Source organism: Trichechus manatus, unplaced genomic scaffold (assembly GCF_000243295.1).
Source record: "Trichechus manatus latirostris isolate Lorelei unplaced genomic scaffold, TriManLat1.0 scaffold00017, whole genome shotgun sequence".
NCBI lineage: Eukaryota > Metazoa > Chordata > Mammalia > Sirenia > Trichechidae > Trichechus > Trichechus manatus.
The window spans coordinates 23,919,702-23,935,512 of NW_004443953.1; positions in this window are offsets into that span (position 1 = coordinate 23,919,702).

Genomic DNA, 15,811 nt, shown 5'->3' on the forward strand with positions numbered 1-15,811 from the left:
TGTGTACTACTGTTTCATGAGAAACTATTTGTTCTGTAAGCCTTCACCAGAAGTACAATAAAAAAAAAAAAGGGAAAAAAAAGAAGTGCAATGTTGGATTATTTGTTCCTTTCGGGTGTCATTGGTTGCACTCCTATTATGTTTATATATGAGGACAAATGAAATATGGTTAATTACAATGTTTTCAGCAATAATAAACAGTTGTTGAAACAAACAAACAAAAAATATCATGGCTTGGGTCAGGTGCACCTTAGTCTTCAAAGTGACATCTTTGCTTTTTCAACCTTGAATGAGGTCTTTTGCAGTAGATTTGACCAGGGCAATATGCCCTTTGATTTCTTTCTTTTTTTTTTCTTTTTATTGTTCTGCTTTAAGTGGAAGTTTACAATTCAAGTTAGTCTGTCATACAAAAATTTATACAAACATTGTTTTGTGACCCTACTTGCTCTCCCTGTACTATGACAGCACACTCTTCCTTTCCACCACAGATTTCCTGTGTCCATTCAACCAGTTGCTTACCCTCTCTGCCTTCTCACCTCACCTCCAGAGAAGAGCTACTCATTTAATCTCATGTATCTACTTGAGCTAAGAAGCACACTCTTCACGAGTATCATTTTATGTCCCACAGTCCAGTCTAATCTTTGTCTGAAGAGATGGCCTCAGGAATGGTTTTAGTTTTGACCTAATGTCTTTTGATTTTTTGACTGCTGCTTCCATGGGTGTTGATTGTGGATCCAAGTAAAATGAAATCCTTGATAACTTCACTCTTTTCTCCATTTATCATGACGTTGCTTATTAGTCCAGTTGTGAGGATTTTTTGTTTTCTTTCTGTTGAGGTGTAATCCGTACTGAAGGTTGTGGTCTTTGATCTTTATCAGTAAGTGCTTCAAGTCCTTTTCACTTTCAGCAAGCAAGGTTGTAATCATCTACATATTGCAGGTTGTTAATGAGTCTTCCTCCAATCCTGATGTTGCATTCTTCTTCACCGAATCCAGTTTCTCAGATTATTTGCTTAGCATAGAGGTTGAATAAGTACAGTGAAAGGATACAGTCTGTCTTAGGCTGGGTTCTCTAGAGAGGCAAAACCAGTAAAGCATATAAATACATATAGAGAGAAATTTATATCAAGGAAATAGCTCATGCAATTGTAGAGGCTAAAACATCCCAAGTCCACAGATCAGGGTAGAGGCCTCTCCCAGTTCATGTAGCTGCAGAAGCTGGTGAACCCAAGGTCGGCAGGTCTGAGAGGGGCTCCCGCTCACAGGCTGTGAAGGTCAGTGAATTCCAAGATCAGCAGACAAGACAATCAGGTTTCTCCTGATTCACGTAGCTGCAGGAGCTGGTGAACCCAGGGTCGGGGAACCGGACTCCTGCTTGCAGGCTGAGAAGTTCGACGAATTCCGAGATCAACAGGTAAGCTGCTAGCTCAAGTCCCACGAACCGGAGGTGAGACAACAAGAGGCAGCTGCTGAGTCTGGAACAAGCCCAAAACCTTGGCAAAGCGAGCAGGCAGAAGGCAACCAGCGGAAGTCAGAGAGATGAAACTGAGAGGGCGGTGAGCTGCCACAGGCCCCGCCTCCGCCAGTACCACTAGGCAGATTCCATCATGGGGGTGATCACAGCATTATACAACTGCTAAAACGCGGAGAATAATGGTCTACCCAAGCTGACATACAATCTTAACCATCACAGTCCACCCTTGTCAACTTGGCACCTGTACACATCTCCTGAAACCATACATAATCTCTGAATAAAGATGATTACAAAGTCATATTTGCGCCTAACATGATACAACTAACACACGTACAACCAAAAACGCACTAGCCCTGTTTACATCTTATATTTTATAAGTGAAGGAAACAAAAATATTAGATGCACACATACAAAACAGAAATACTCATAGCAATTACAGTCCCCGTTTCTGCAACTGGTCACGTGGCTGTAACCGGTATTTAAAACTACCTTCTTCCACTGCCCATTCTGTATTCCCTTTGCCCTCAGCAAGCACCTCAGCTGGTCTCTGTCTTAGTCATCTAGTGCTGCTACAACAGAAATACCACAAGTTGATGGTTTTAATGAAGAGAAGTTTATTTCCTCACAGTCAAAGTAGGCTAAAAGTCCAAATTCAGGGCGTCAGCTCCAGGGGAAGGATTTTTCTCTGTTGGCCTTCTTCTCTTCAGTGTTCCCCCGGACTAGGAGCTTCTCTGCGCAGGGACCCCGGTCCAAAGGACGCGCTCTGCTCCCGGCACTGCTTTCTTGATGGTATGAGGTCCCCCTGTCTCACTGCTCACTTCTGTCTTTTATATCTCAAGAGATTGCCTCAGGACACAATCCAGTCTTATAGATCCAGTCCTGCCTTAATAACACAACTGCCACCCATCCTCCCTCATTAACATCATAGAGGCAGGTTTACAACATACAGGAAAATCACACAGTACAAGGAATCATGGCCTAGCCAAATTGATACACACATTTTTGGGGGGACATAATTCAAACCATGACACAATCCTAACGCGCACCTTTCCTGATTTTAAACCACACAGTATCCCCTCATTCTGTTCAAACAACTGCCTCTTGGTCTACGTACAAGTTCCGCATGAGCACAATTAAGTGTTCTGGAATTCCCATTCTTCTCAATGTTATCCATAGTTTGTAGAATGCCTTTGTGTTGTCAATAAAACCAGGTAAACATCTTTCTGGTATTCTCTGCTTTCAGCCAAGATCCATCTGACATCAGCAATGATATCCCTTATTCCACATCCTCTTCTGAATCCGTCTTGAATTTCTGGCAGTTCCCTGTCGATCGATGTACTGCTGCAACTGTTTTTGAATTACCTTCAGGAAAATTTTACTTGTGTGTGATATTAATGATATTAAATATTTTAAGGAGAATCAATTTCACAAAACTCAGAAAAACCTTCACTTTGGAAGAAAAGAGTAGTAATATATACATATAAAAAGTCTTAAATTATAATTGTTTAGTGACCTTGGAACAAAATTAGCCTTAAAAATTTTTGATTATATTATAGATATTTGTTATTTTGCATATGTGTATATGAAAATAGGTCTCTAAATGTGAAAACAGTTTGTGCTTGCCAACTAACTGCAAGATTGGTGGTTTAAAGCCACCTGGTGGTGCTGCAAAAGAAAGGCCTGGTGACCTGGTTCTGTAAAGATCACAGCCAAGAAAGCCCTATGGAACAGTTCTCCTCTGAAACATATGGAGTTGCCATGACTTGGAATTGACTCAATGGCAATTTTTTTTTTGTGCGTGTGTATATGAAGAGCCATTCCAAGGCCATGACTCATATATCTGAATAAGGTGATTAGTGTATCTTAATAAACTGCCCTCTGAGGGTATCTGAAAAAATTAATATCCTGGGAAGGTAAGGGACTATTTGGTAATCACTAAAAAAGCAACTCACTTCTTGGGGAAAATATAGTTCTTTTTATTAGAGTGGAATGATAAAACACTGAATATATGGGAAAATGGCATGGGGTCAGACCTCCTCTACTTCAGGGGGAAAGAGGAGAATCACCATCAGCATCATCCCAAAGATGATTCCTATGAGGTGGAGGTCAGACTTACCTCCACTCTCCAACGCTTTTTATCAATTCTGATACTAGCTGTCCCACTCACAGCACTCTCTACTTCTCTGCTGGGTTCGATAATTCATTGCAATGGGCACACATAACTCACAGACCATACTCACAGTTATAGGGTGTCTTAGGCTGGGCTCTCTAGAGAAGCAAAACCAGTAGAGTGTATATATATATATATATAGATAGATAGATAGATAGATAGATAAAGATATGTGTCTCAGTCATCTAGTGCTGCTCAAACAGAAATACAAGTGGACGGCTTTAACAAAGAGAAATTTATTCTTTCACAGTCCTGTAGGCTACAAGTCCAAATTCAGGGTGTCAGCTCCAAGAGAAGGCCTCTCTCTCTGTCGGCTCTGGGGGAAGGTCCTTTTCATCAGTTTTCCCTTGTTCTGGGAGCATCTCAGCACAGGAACCTCAGGTCCAAAGGACACGCTCTGCTCCTGGCACTGCTTTCTTGGTGGTATGAGGTCCCCTAATTCTCTGCTTGCTTCCCTTTCCTATTATCTCTTGAGAGATAAAAGGTGGTGCAGGCCACACCCCCGGGAAACTCCCTTTGTATTGGATCAGGGATGTGACCTGGGTAAGGTTCATGTTACAATCTCGCCCTAATCCTCTTTAACATAAAATTACAACCACAAAATGGAGGACAACCACACAATACTGTGAATCATGGCCCAGCCAAATTGATACACACATTTTTTGGGGGACATAATTCAATCCATAACAATATGTATGTATGTATACGTATCTATATCTATGTATACAAACATATATAGAGATATAGATATGTGTATATATACATATCTATATATATATATACACACATACATACAAGTATATATATATAGAGAGAGAGAGAGAGATTTATGTCAAGGAAATGGCTCACATGATCGTAGAGGCTGGAATATCCCAGGTTCGTGGGTCAGGTGTTAGGCTGGAGGCTTCTCCCGACTAACATAGCTGCAGAGGCTGATAAACCCAAGATCAGCAGGTCAGACAGCAGCTGCTGGCTCATGGACTGCAGAGGCTGACAAATCCAAGATTGGCAGGTAAGATGACAGGCTGCTGGCTCAAGTCCCAAGAACCATAGTTCAGTTGATAATGAGCCAAACACTGGATCTAGAGCAGAGCAAAAGCCAGCGAGCTTTGCCAGAAAGTTCATATATATTGGCTGCAGGCCATACATTCCAAGTAAACTCCCTTTCAATTGATTGGCTGTTCATAGCAGGTCTCATCATGGAGGAGATTACATTATATCAGATCTCATCATGGAGATGGTTACATCATTACTTAACTGCCAAACCATATCATAACTGCAAACCACTGAGAATCACAGCCCAGCCAAGCTGATACACAACCTTAATCACCACATTGGGTTTATTAGGAAATAACAGGTTACAATTCAGGAACAGGATCAACTTGGAAGTGAGCAACTCAGGATACATTCCTGCAATCAAGACAGCTTCTTTTTGGCTGTGCCTTCAGGCAAGTCTCTCTCTTAGCTCTCAGTTTTCTCTCTAGCTCTCAGCACCTCGGCCCTTCAGCCCCTCAGCCCCTGCCCTGCTTGGGCAAGTGTTTCAAAGCTGTTTAGCTCCACTGACAAGTGCCCGGAACCACCTCGCTCTGCCAGGAAGCCTCCTGCCCCAAAGCTCTCACTGCTCTCACTCCATGAGCCAGGAAGCCCGCTGTAGCCACCTCGATGCATGGACTGGGAAGCCCACTGCGCAGTCTCCCACCAGTCTCCTGGTTCCTGCCATCTCATGCTGCTGCTGCCTACAGTGTTACTCCTCTTTCTTTCTGGGGTCTAGGAAGTTCTCGGTGCAAGGACCCTGAGTCCAAATGACATCCTTTGCTCCTGGCTCTTCTTGCTGGTAGTGAGATCCCCTCTCCGCCTCAGGGATTGGCTCCCTTTAAGCCTAGCAGGGTGGCAAAACTGACCAATCCCCTCCAAGGTTCCATGCACCTTATTTGCATTGGCAAAAACTGTCCAATCTCCTTGGTGGGCCACAAACACCTTATTTGCATAGTCCAACTCAATCATTTTGTGGGAGTTACAAGGCTAGAAAGGGCATATAAAGTAATTTGCTGCACTGCAATGTATATTGTTTTATAGTATTATAATTATGGCAATAATATTTAGGATTATTTTTCTTTCTTACATCAAATTCTCTTATTCCTCTTGAAACTTTCCTCCAACTGTTACATTATCCACTTATTATTATTACTTTTTATTTAAAATTAGATAGCCTCATTTTTTTTCCACATGGAAGTATACACTTTTGGCCTCAAGGTGGAAAGTTATTTGCTTTAATATTCGTGATTCATCAGGATATTTTATGGCTAGCAAGAGTTGCTGCTTAAGTGCATATCTTCTGTACATACAGAGGTCAGAAATAATTTGCTTCATGATAGAGGAATTAAAATCAATACTCTTACTTCCTTAAGAAAACCAACATAAAATAATCTAAATGAGAAATGAGTAAATTATTAATAGATGGGCTTATCTAAAATATAATACAAGCTAAGCAAGGTCAACCCAGAGAATTGAGTTTTAAGAAGCATTGCAAGCTACAGGAAGTGTGAGGAAGTTAGATATATCACCACTGCTTTGTCTTTAGAGTTGTTTTCATCAGAGGGTTTTTAAGTCTTATTATAAACGCTCTGTTAACTGTCCCTGTGATGAAGGGAGGAGTGTGATGACTCTCAGCTGGAGGATAAGGAAATGGAGAATGGAGAAGTCTTGCTCCACATGGAAGTCTTGCCTGTAGTACTTTCAGGGACTCCCAGGCTTCTCATTAACACTTAATTAGCAATCATGCTAAAGGATGTTCCATTGGATGCTGTTGTCAGGGTTGCACTGGCTTCCTGATTTCTGCTTTCCGGTCCTTCCTATTTACTCTCTGCTCAGGCTTTAGGCAAAACCTATACCCCAGAATGACCGTTTCCTGCAGTGAGCCAAAGCTGGCTGCTCTGATCAGAGAGGGCATTTTCTCCTTCATTGCTAGAGAACAGAGTTTATCAGCTTCCATTTTTCTGGATCCTGTCATTGTTTCTAATTTCTACACAGGGTCTGGTTTTTACTTCTTATCTACTAAGTCAAACATGGGTATGTCCATGCATCTGGAAAAGTATTTCTTCCACAAGGGGGATGACTGTTTGAGAGCCTGGCCCCCTTGAAAGATTGACAAATATAAGACTCACCATCAGCAAAATCAGAATCAGTCTTTGAGAGACATTCTTACCTTCTGTACGTGTAATTTTATTATCTCTGTAGGATCTTTTCTCCCACTGTCAGTGCATTGCTGCCATAGCCATTCATTCGTTTATTTACTGAAACAAATTTGAACTTTAACTTTGCTGTCCTTTTTGGAGATATCTATAAATAAACAATCCCTTGCTCTAAAGAACTTACAGTGTAATAGGAGCAACTTATACAAGTAAATCATAAATCAAAATAAAATAGTGTATAATAAATATATTCCCCAAAAGCCATGGAAACATAAGAGAGGGAGTGATTACTGTTAATTGTGAAAAGCAATGCTATATGCAAAATTTTGTTAGCGGAAAAATAACCAGTGTGACCTCTTTTTGAACTTTCTTGTGACCCTTTAATGCTGAGGTGTAGACAAATAGGCAGTTGTAAAGATGGAGCTAAATAGGTACTGCCTCACTGTATGGTACCTGAATCTCCACTTACTTTTAGTTGGGCATAACACTTTTTTAAAAGCCTCTGCTGGTTGACCAGTGAAGGTATGGTTAAAGCTAATCAACAGAGAAAATTTCTGAGTTGTTCAGGCTGGGTCACTGTAGGTGGGATCATACATTTTTCATCTTTTATGTTCAGTCCCTACCCTAAAAGACTGCCGTTGAACTTAACATGTATGTAATAGTTACAAGTTAAGTAGATCTCTACCAGAAAGGGCTGGACCTCTGGGCTTCATTTGCAGACTAGAGTGCAAGTTCAGAACAAGGGGCCATTTGAATCTAGGGCATTAGTACTTCATCAAGGAAGGAGATTAAGACATCACAAAAAGGAAAGCCTTGTTCAGAGATGGGAGATTATTTATCATAATGGCTTATTCAACCACAAGGGAAAACATGAGTTAGAATGGCATTATTTTCATCACATCTTTCCCCTGAGGAATTAAAAAAAACTATCTCAGTCTTATGTAACGGACAGCAATTCCCTTCATACTATTGTGCTTTGTTCTTAACCCATAGCAGATAATAATTATCAAGAATTCCTGAAGATTACCGACTTATTCTCCTCTCAAAAATTATTCTCCCACAGAACATACGAACTCATGAATACTTAAGGATGAGCTTACTTGATTGGTCTTAAACATCATAGTTATCTACTCGTTTCTAGTCAGGCTAATCTCCTTATTCCACCTCCTAATGCTCTACCTTTTGATTTTGGATGTTTTCCTTGTCCTATCACTTTTGTGGAAGAAACTGTTCTTTCCCTACTCATACCTGACCACATCAATTCAACTTTCAATTATCTTCTCTACTTGAGAGGCAGGGAGGAAAAATTTTAAACACAATAAAGAATCTAATGAGATAGGAAGGACTCGAATCTTTGTTCTGCTTATGTCACCAACTGATAACATGAACTTGGACGATTGTTTTACTACCAGAACCTCAGTTTCTCCATTTACCAATGACAAATGTTGAACTAAATAATATATAATATTTAAGACACTTTCAGGTTAAAACAACAATATAATTCCACAAATCTTTATCAAGATGAGTGGCACCGAGTTCCAACATGTCATTTGAGAGACAGTACAAAACCATGAAGGAGCTTGCCTTCTCATAGCTGCATTAGTCACTGATCCACTTCTACATTTTACACACATATGTATTTATTATATATGTATTTATTATGCATATGTATGTAATGTACCTATTTTTATAAAATGTCCATAAATGCATGCTATCAATATATTCATCATTATTTCTCCAATATTTTAAATTACAATCTTGCCTATAAAGGAGAGAGCAATGGACTAAATGTCAGGAGACCTGTATTCTAGGTTCCACTGTACCACTCAATAGTTTTGAGACCTCGAACAAGCTACACTGTTTCATTGGGCCTCAGCTGCATCTATAAAAAGAAGAAATTTGAGAAGTAATCCCTTTTAGCTCTGTAATTGTATAATGCTTATATTAATTAGGATGGGAAGACTATGATGTGTAGTAACAAATTAAACTCCAAATCTCTGCGGCATAAAACAACAAAAGTTTGTTATTCAAAAAAACTTTGAGTGTAAGTTGGAAGATACTGAATGATGACTGCCCTTCATGAGGTGTTTCAGTGATCTAGGATACTTGAATCTTGTGTATCCACTATTTCAATTTAAGAGCCTCACCTTTACCAATGCAGGGGGTCACCAGCGCAGGCCACATTACCTCTGCTTACATTTCATTGGCCAGAACAAGAAATATGGCCTTACCTACCTGCAAGACAGCTAACTGGGTATATATTCATCATTATGCCCTTGAAAGACAACTCTAAAATGGAAATTTGTGAACACATAGCATTGTCTCTGCCACCAACTGACTCAAGCAGGGAGCATATCTGATGCTATCATTTCTCCTGCCCCATCTTTAGGATCATGGCATTTAGAACATGTTTGTTGCTCCGTGTTTTCTGACATTCCAGGAGATTTTTTCTCTTTACTGAATGATACTTGAAGTAGCAAGGTGGTTCTTATGCTTTTTTTTGAACTCATAACATACCAGGAAGTCACAAATTCCCAGATTACTATCCTTCAAGTTTGATGATGTCAAATATATGCCCTCCATTGAATACTTTGTTAATGAGAAGACTTGAGCAGGACTTACATGACAGGTACTAAAACATAGAGAGCTCTTGGGATATCCTTTGGTATAAGAAATATAAATGGAAAATGAAAGGAAGAGCAAAAGAATATTAGTTTTATCCAACACTAACCTTTGTGGTGACTTCAGAAGGTTCTAGCATAACCTGTCATTTCTTAGGCAGGAAGAATGTGTCTTGGAGAAGAGAGACAGAAGAAAAATTATGTAAAAATCATATATCAGGGCATAGAAGTCAATTGAGACAGAGCTTAAGAGTGGGACTAGGTAGGGGTAATTAGTTGTACTTCTCTCTTTCTCTTCATCTAAGTAAGGGGAGCTTTGTCTTGATTGAATGGTTTCCACAGAGGGGCCTGGGTGGTTTATGCAGTAGGGTAGATGATGACAGATAACACTCTTAGGTCAAGGCCTTTGGGATGTCAATGTGCGTAGAAGGATTTTTCCATGGAGATTTGCTTCTGCCCACTAACTGTGGTCATATATTTTATGGCTCTGGGAATACCATGGCCACTAGCATGATTCCCAGTGCTGCAAGAAGCAGTGTTTACTACTGATTCAGCAAAAGCTGTAGCTGTACAGACTTCCCTGGGTGCTTCTGAAACTGCCTATGATAAAGTCACTCATATCTTAATTTCCGCATCTAATTTCTTGCCTCATTTTGTATAACTTGTTTACAGTTGCTACTATTGATCACATCTACCTTTTAAAACTCTCTCCTCTAAGTTTTAGCTCCTATGTTTTCATTTTTATCCTTTTATCTGGCTACTATTTTTTTCCTCAGCATCATCAGTAAATGCCTCTTCTGCCAAGTCTTTAAATATTAACATTGTCTAGAATTTTATCTTTGGTCCTCCTTGCTTCTCTTTCTACATGTTTTCCTTAGGAGATCTTATCCACTGTAGTGGCATTCAGCCACCACCAAAAACCTTTATAATGACAAACTCTGGGTCAATCCAACCATCCACCTTCTCTCGGCCAACACCGAACTGCATTTACTGGAGAAAATGAGACAAAGGAGTAGTTGGTGCTACTACATATTGATGGTCTTTACTGTTACCCAGGCCCTCAACACTGCCTAGCCATTTTTTCTTATATTTCTCTAGACACTACCCTCTCCTAAACTCAGCATGGGCAATTTTTAGATCTTCTCCTACACCATTGACAGATGGCTTCACATCTTACTTCACAGATTTGAAATAGAAACCATCAAACACACTGAGTTTTAACAAGAGGGAACTGGTCAGCGGTGTTAAATGTTGCACATTCAAGGAAGATATGATCTCAATAGTGGATTTAGAAATAAGGCCATGACTGGTTATTTTGTTAAATTGTAAATGGAGGACTTGGGGAAATCATATTGCAGTGGATTAAAAAAACAATGAGGTTCATGGAAGGGAGAAATGGAGATTTCTTAAGAAATCTTCTCTAGAAAAATTTTACTATGAAGGGAAGAAAAGAGATAGGGCAATAGTTGAAGGGCTATGTTGGGCTGAGAGGATATTTAAGGAGATTGGAGAAAATCAGCATGTTTTAAACCTAATGAGAAAGGGGTCAGTAAAGGCAAGAGCTTGAAAACAATCTTCTTGCTTGAAAAAGATTCCCTTGATTTTCCTCCTACCTCTCTGTCCATGTATTCTTGGTCACAGAGATATGATGGATGATGTCCACATTTCTGGCTTGGATGACTTATTGAACAGTAGTACTTTCCACCAAACTGCAGCAGTCATCACTTCCCAGACTACCTATGGTATGGACCAGCTTTTTATTTTTATTTTTTAAATTTTCCATTCATTGTATACTTTTTGTGTGTGTGTGCTTTAGGAGAAAGTTTATAGCTCAAGTTAATTTCACATACAAAAATATATACATATATTGTTATGTGACGCTAGTTGCAATCCCTATAATGTGACAGCACACTCCCCCTTTCCACCCCTCGTTTCCCATGTCCATTCAACCAGCTCCTATCCCTTTCGGCCTTCTCATCCTGCCTCTGGACAGGAGTTGCCCATTTAGTCTCATGTGTCTACATGAACCAAGAAGCACACTCTTCACGAGTAATTATTTTATGTTTTATAGTTCAGTCTAATCTTTGTCTGAAGAATTGGTTTCAGGAATGGTTTTAGATCTGGGTTAACAGAGAGTCCAGGGGCCATGTCTTCTGGGGTTCCTCTAGTCTCAGTCAGACAATTAAATCTGGTCTTTTTACATGAATTTGAGTTCTGCACCACACATTTCTCCTGCTCCGTCAGGGACTCTCTGTTGTGGTCCGTATCAGGGTGGTCATTGGTGGTAGCTTGGCGCCATCTAGTTCTTCCAGTCTCAGGCTGATGGAGTCTGGTTTATGTGGCCCTTTTGTCTCTCGGGCTAATATTTTTCTTGTGTCTTTGGTGTTCTTCATTCTTCTTTGCTCCACATAGGTTGGGATCAATTGATGCATCTTAGATGGTCACTTGCAAGCTTTTAAGACCCCAGATGCCACTCACCAAAGTGGGATGCAGAACATTTTCTTAATAAACTTTGTTTTGCCAGTTGACCTAGATGTCCCCAGAAACCATGGTCCCCAGACTCCCGCCCCTACTGCTCTGTCCCTTGAAGTGTTTGGTTGTGTTCAGAAAACTTCTTGGCTTTTGATTTAGTCCAGTTGTGCTGACTTCCTTTGTATTGTGTGTTGTCCTTCCCTTCACCTAAGATAATTCTTGTCTACTATCTAGTTAGTGAATTCTCCTTTCTCTCCCTACCCACCCTCATAACCATCAAACAATGTTTTCTTCTGTGTTTAAACCTTTCCTTGAGTTCTTATAATAGTGGTCTTATGCAATATTTGTCCTTTTGCAACTGACTAATTTCACTCAGCAATAATGCCTTCCGGATTCATCCATGTTGTGAGATGTTTCCCAGAGTCATCATTGTTCTTTATTGTTGCATGGTGTTCCATTGTTTGTGTAGACCATAATTTGTTGATCCACTCATCTGTCAATAGGCATCTAGGTTGTTTCCATCTTTTTGCTTTTATGAACAGTGCTGCAATGAACATGGGTGTGCGTATTTCTATTTGTGTGACAGCTCTTATTTCTCTAGGATATATTCCAAGGAGTGGGATTGCTGGATTGTATGGTACTCTGTTTCTAGCTTTTTAAGGAAGTGCCAAATTGATTTCCAAAGTAGTTGTACCATTTTATATTCCCACCAGCAGTGTATAAGTTGTTCCAGTCTCTCCACAACCTCTCCAACATTTATTAGTTCGTGTTTTTTAGATTAATGCTAGCCTTGCTGGGATGAGATGCTATCTCACTGTAGTTTTGATTTGCATTTCTCTAATGGCTAATGATGGTGAGCATTTCCTCATGTATCTATTAGCCACCTGAACGTCTTCAGTGAAGTGCCTTTTCATATCCTTTGCCCATTTTTTAACTGGGTTATTTGTCTTTTTGTTGTTGAGATTTTGCAGTATCTTGTAGATTTTAGAGATCAGACCCTAATTGGATTTGCCGTAGCCAAAAATTTTTCTGGTGTTTGTGCATTGTTAGTTAAGATTTGTATTCTGTTTATGCCATGTATTAGGGCTCCTAGCATTGTCCCTATTTTTTCTTCCATGATTTTTATCATTTGAAATTTTATATTTTGGTCTTTGATCCATTTTGAGTTACTTTTGTGCATGGTGTGAGGTATGGGTCTCATTTTATTTTTTTGCAGATAGATATCCAGTTATTCCAGCACCATTTGTTGAAGAGACTGTCTTTTCCCTAGACTTTGGGTCTTTGTCAAATATCATCTGCTCATAGGTGGATGAATTTATGTCTGGATTCTCAATTCTGTTCCATTGGTCTATGTATCTGTTGTTGTACCAGTACTAGGCTGTTTTGACTACTGTGGAGGTATAATAATTTCTAAAGTCAGGTAGTGTGCGGCCTCCCACTTTGTTCTTCTTCTTCAGTAATGCTTTACTTATCCGGGGCCTCTTCTCTTTCCATATGAAGTTGGTAATTTGTTTCTCCATCTCATTAAAAAATGTCATCGGAATTTGAATCGGGATTGCATTGTATCTGTAGATTACTTTGTGTAGAGTTGACATTTTCACAATGTTGAGTCTTCCTATCCATGAGCAAGGTATGTTTTTCCACTTATGTAGGTCTCTTTTGGTTTCTTACAATAATGTCTTATAGTTTTCTTTGTATAGTTCTTTTATGTCTCTGGTTAGATTTATTCCTAAGTATTTTATCTTCTTGGGGGCTATTGTCAATGGTATTGATTTGGTGATTTCCGCTTTTAAGTTCTCTTTGTTGGTGTAGAGGAATCCAACTCATCTTTTGCATGTTTATCTTGTATCCTGATTCTTTGCTGAAATCTTCTACTAGTTTCAGTAGTTTTCTTGTGGATTCTTTGGTGTTTTCTGTGTATAAGATCGTATCATCTGCAAATAGGGATACTTTTACTTCTTCCTTACCAATTTGTATGCCCTTTCATGGTATATTTTTATAAAATTCAATATAAATACATTACTAAAAGCATGATCACGCAATTAGATTTTGCGCATTGTCAAATGGCTATGAAAATTTCTTAATGTTTACTCTCAGTGTTTACATGACTTCAATTTGGACCAGTTCAAATAATTTCTAGATCATCACTGGTTCACAGTTCACACTTAACATATAAGGAATAGTAATGTGGAGGATTGTGAGAAATTTCACTTTGGAAATTTCACTTGAAGCCTCTGTGGGACATCCAGACAGAGACACTCAATAGGTAATTAAGGAAAGCGCATGACAGATGCTTTACAGAAAAATTGAAGAACCCATAAAATTACATTATATTCATCAACTGTGGAATGGGAACTAAAATGTGACATATCTGTACCATAGAAAACACTACAGAAGTGAAGAATGATAGCATTAAAGCTAAGTGTCCTAATATGGAAAGGGCTCTAAGACATGTTACTGAGTCAAAAACAAAAGCCAAATTATATTTGTAAAATTATATTTGTGCAATACATATATATATATAAGGCATCTTAAAAGTTTGGGAGTATACACATTTGTTAACAGTAGTTACATTTGGAGAGAAAAGTAGGGTTAATAGGAAGTGTAAAGGTGACTTTTATGTGTTACTTTTTAAAGTTAACTTCTGATTTATTTTTTTACCATGTGTATGATTTGGGTAATTAAAAATAAGAATCAAAAGTTTTCATACATAATAAAATATATAATATAAAACACAGGTAAACATCTTTCTGTTATTCTCTACTTTCAGCCGGGATCCATCAACATCAGCAGTGACATCCCTGGTCTCATGCCCTCTTCAGAATCCACCTTGAATTTCTGACAGTTACCTGTTGATGTACTGCTGCAGTCGCTTTTGAATGATCTTCAGCAAAATTTTACTTGCATGTGATATTAATGATATTGTTTGATAATTTTGCATTTGGTTGGATCAACTTTCTTTGGAATAGGCATAAATATGGACCTCTTCCAGTCAGTTGGCCAGGTAGCTGTCTTCCAAATTTCTTGGCATAGACCAGTGAGCACCTCTAGCACTGCATCAATTTGTTGAAGCTTCTCAACTGGTATTCTGTCAATTCCTGGAGGCTTGTTTTTCATCAATGTCTTCAGTGCATCTTGGACCTCTTCCTTCAGTACCATCGGTTCCTGATCATATGCTATCTCCTGAAGTGGTTGAATGTCAACCAATTCTTTCTTGGTACAGTGACTCTGTGTATTCCTTACATCTTCTTTTGATGTTTCCTGCGTCGTTTAATGTTTTCCCCATAGAATCCTTCAGTATAACTAAATATTGTGCATATTTAGAAATGTTATATTCCTCAAGTACTTTGTTGTTAGACTCTTTAAATATGCGAAATTATGTGCAATCAGAAATAGTTGCCTCTTTTTTTTACAATGTTTATTTAGATTATAATAACAAAGCAAAAGGGCTAGAGTAGAACTTATATACAGTATATAAGGAGCCCTGCTGGCACAGTGGTAAAGAACTGCGACAAGCTACAACTGCTAACCAAAAGGTCAGTAGTTCGAATCCACCACCTGCTCCTTGGAAATCCTATGGGGCAGTTCTACTGTATCCTATAGGGTCTCTGTGAGTTGGAATTGACTCGATGGCAATGGGTTGGTTGGTTGGGTTGCACAATGGTTAATACTTGACTGCTAACCAAAAGGTCAGCTGTTCGAACCCACCAGCCACTCTGCAAGAGAAAGATGTGGCAGTCTGCTTCCGTAAAAATTTACAGCCTTGGAAACCTTACAGGGCAGTTTTACTCTGTCCTATATGGTCACTATGAGTCAGAACTGATTCGATGGCAACGTGTTTGGAGATACATATATGTGTGTGTATATATATATGTGTGTATATA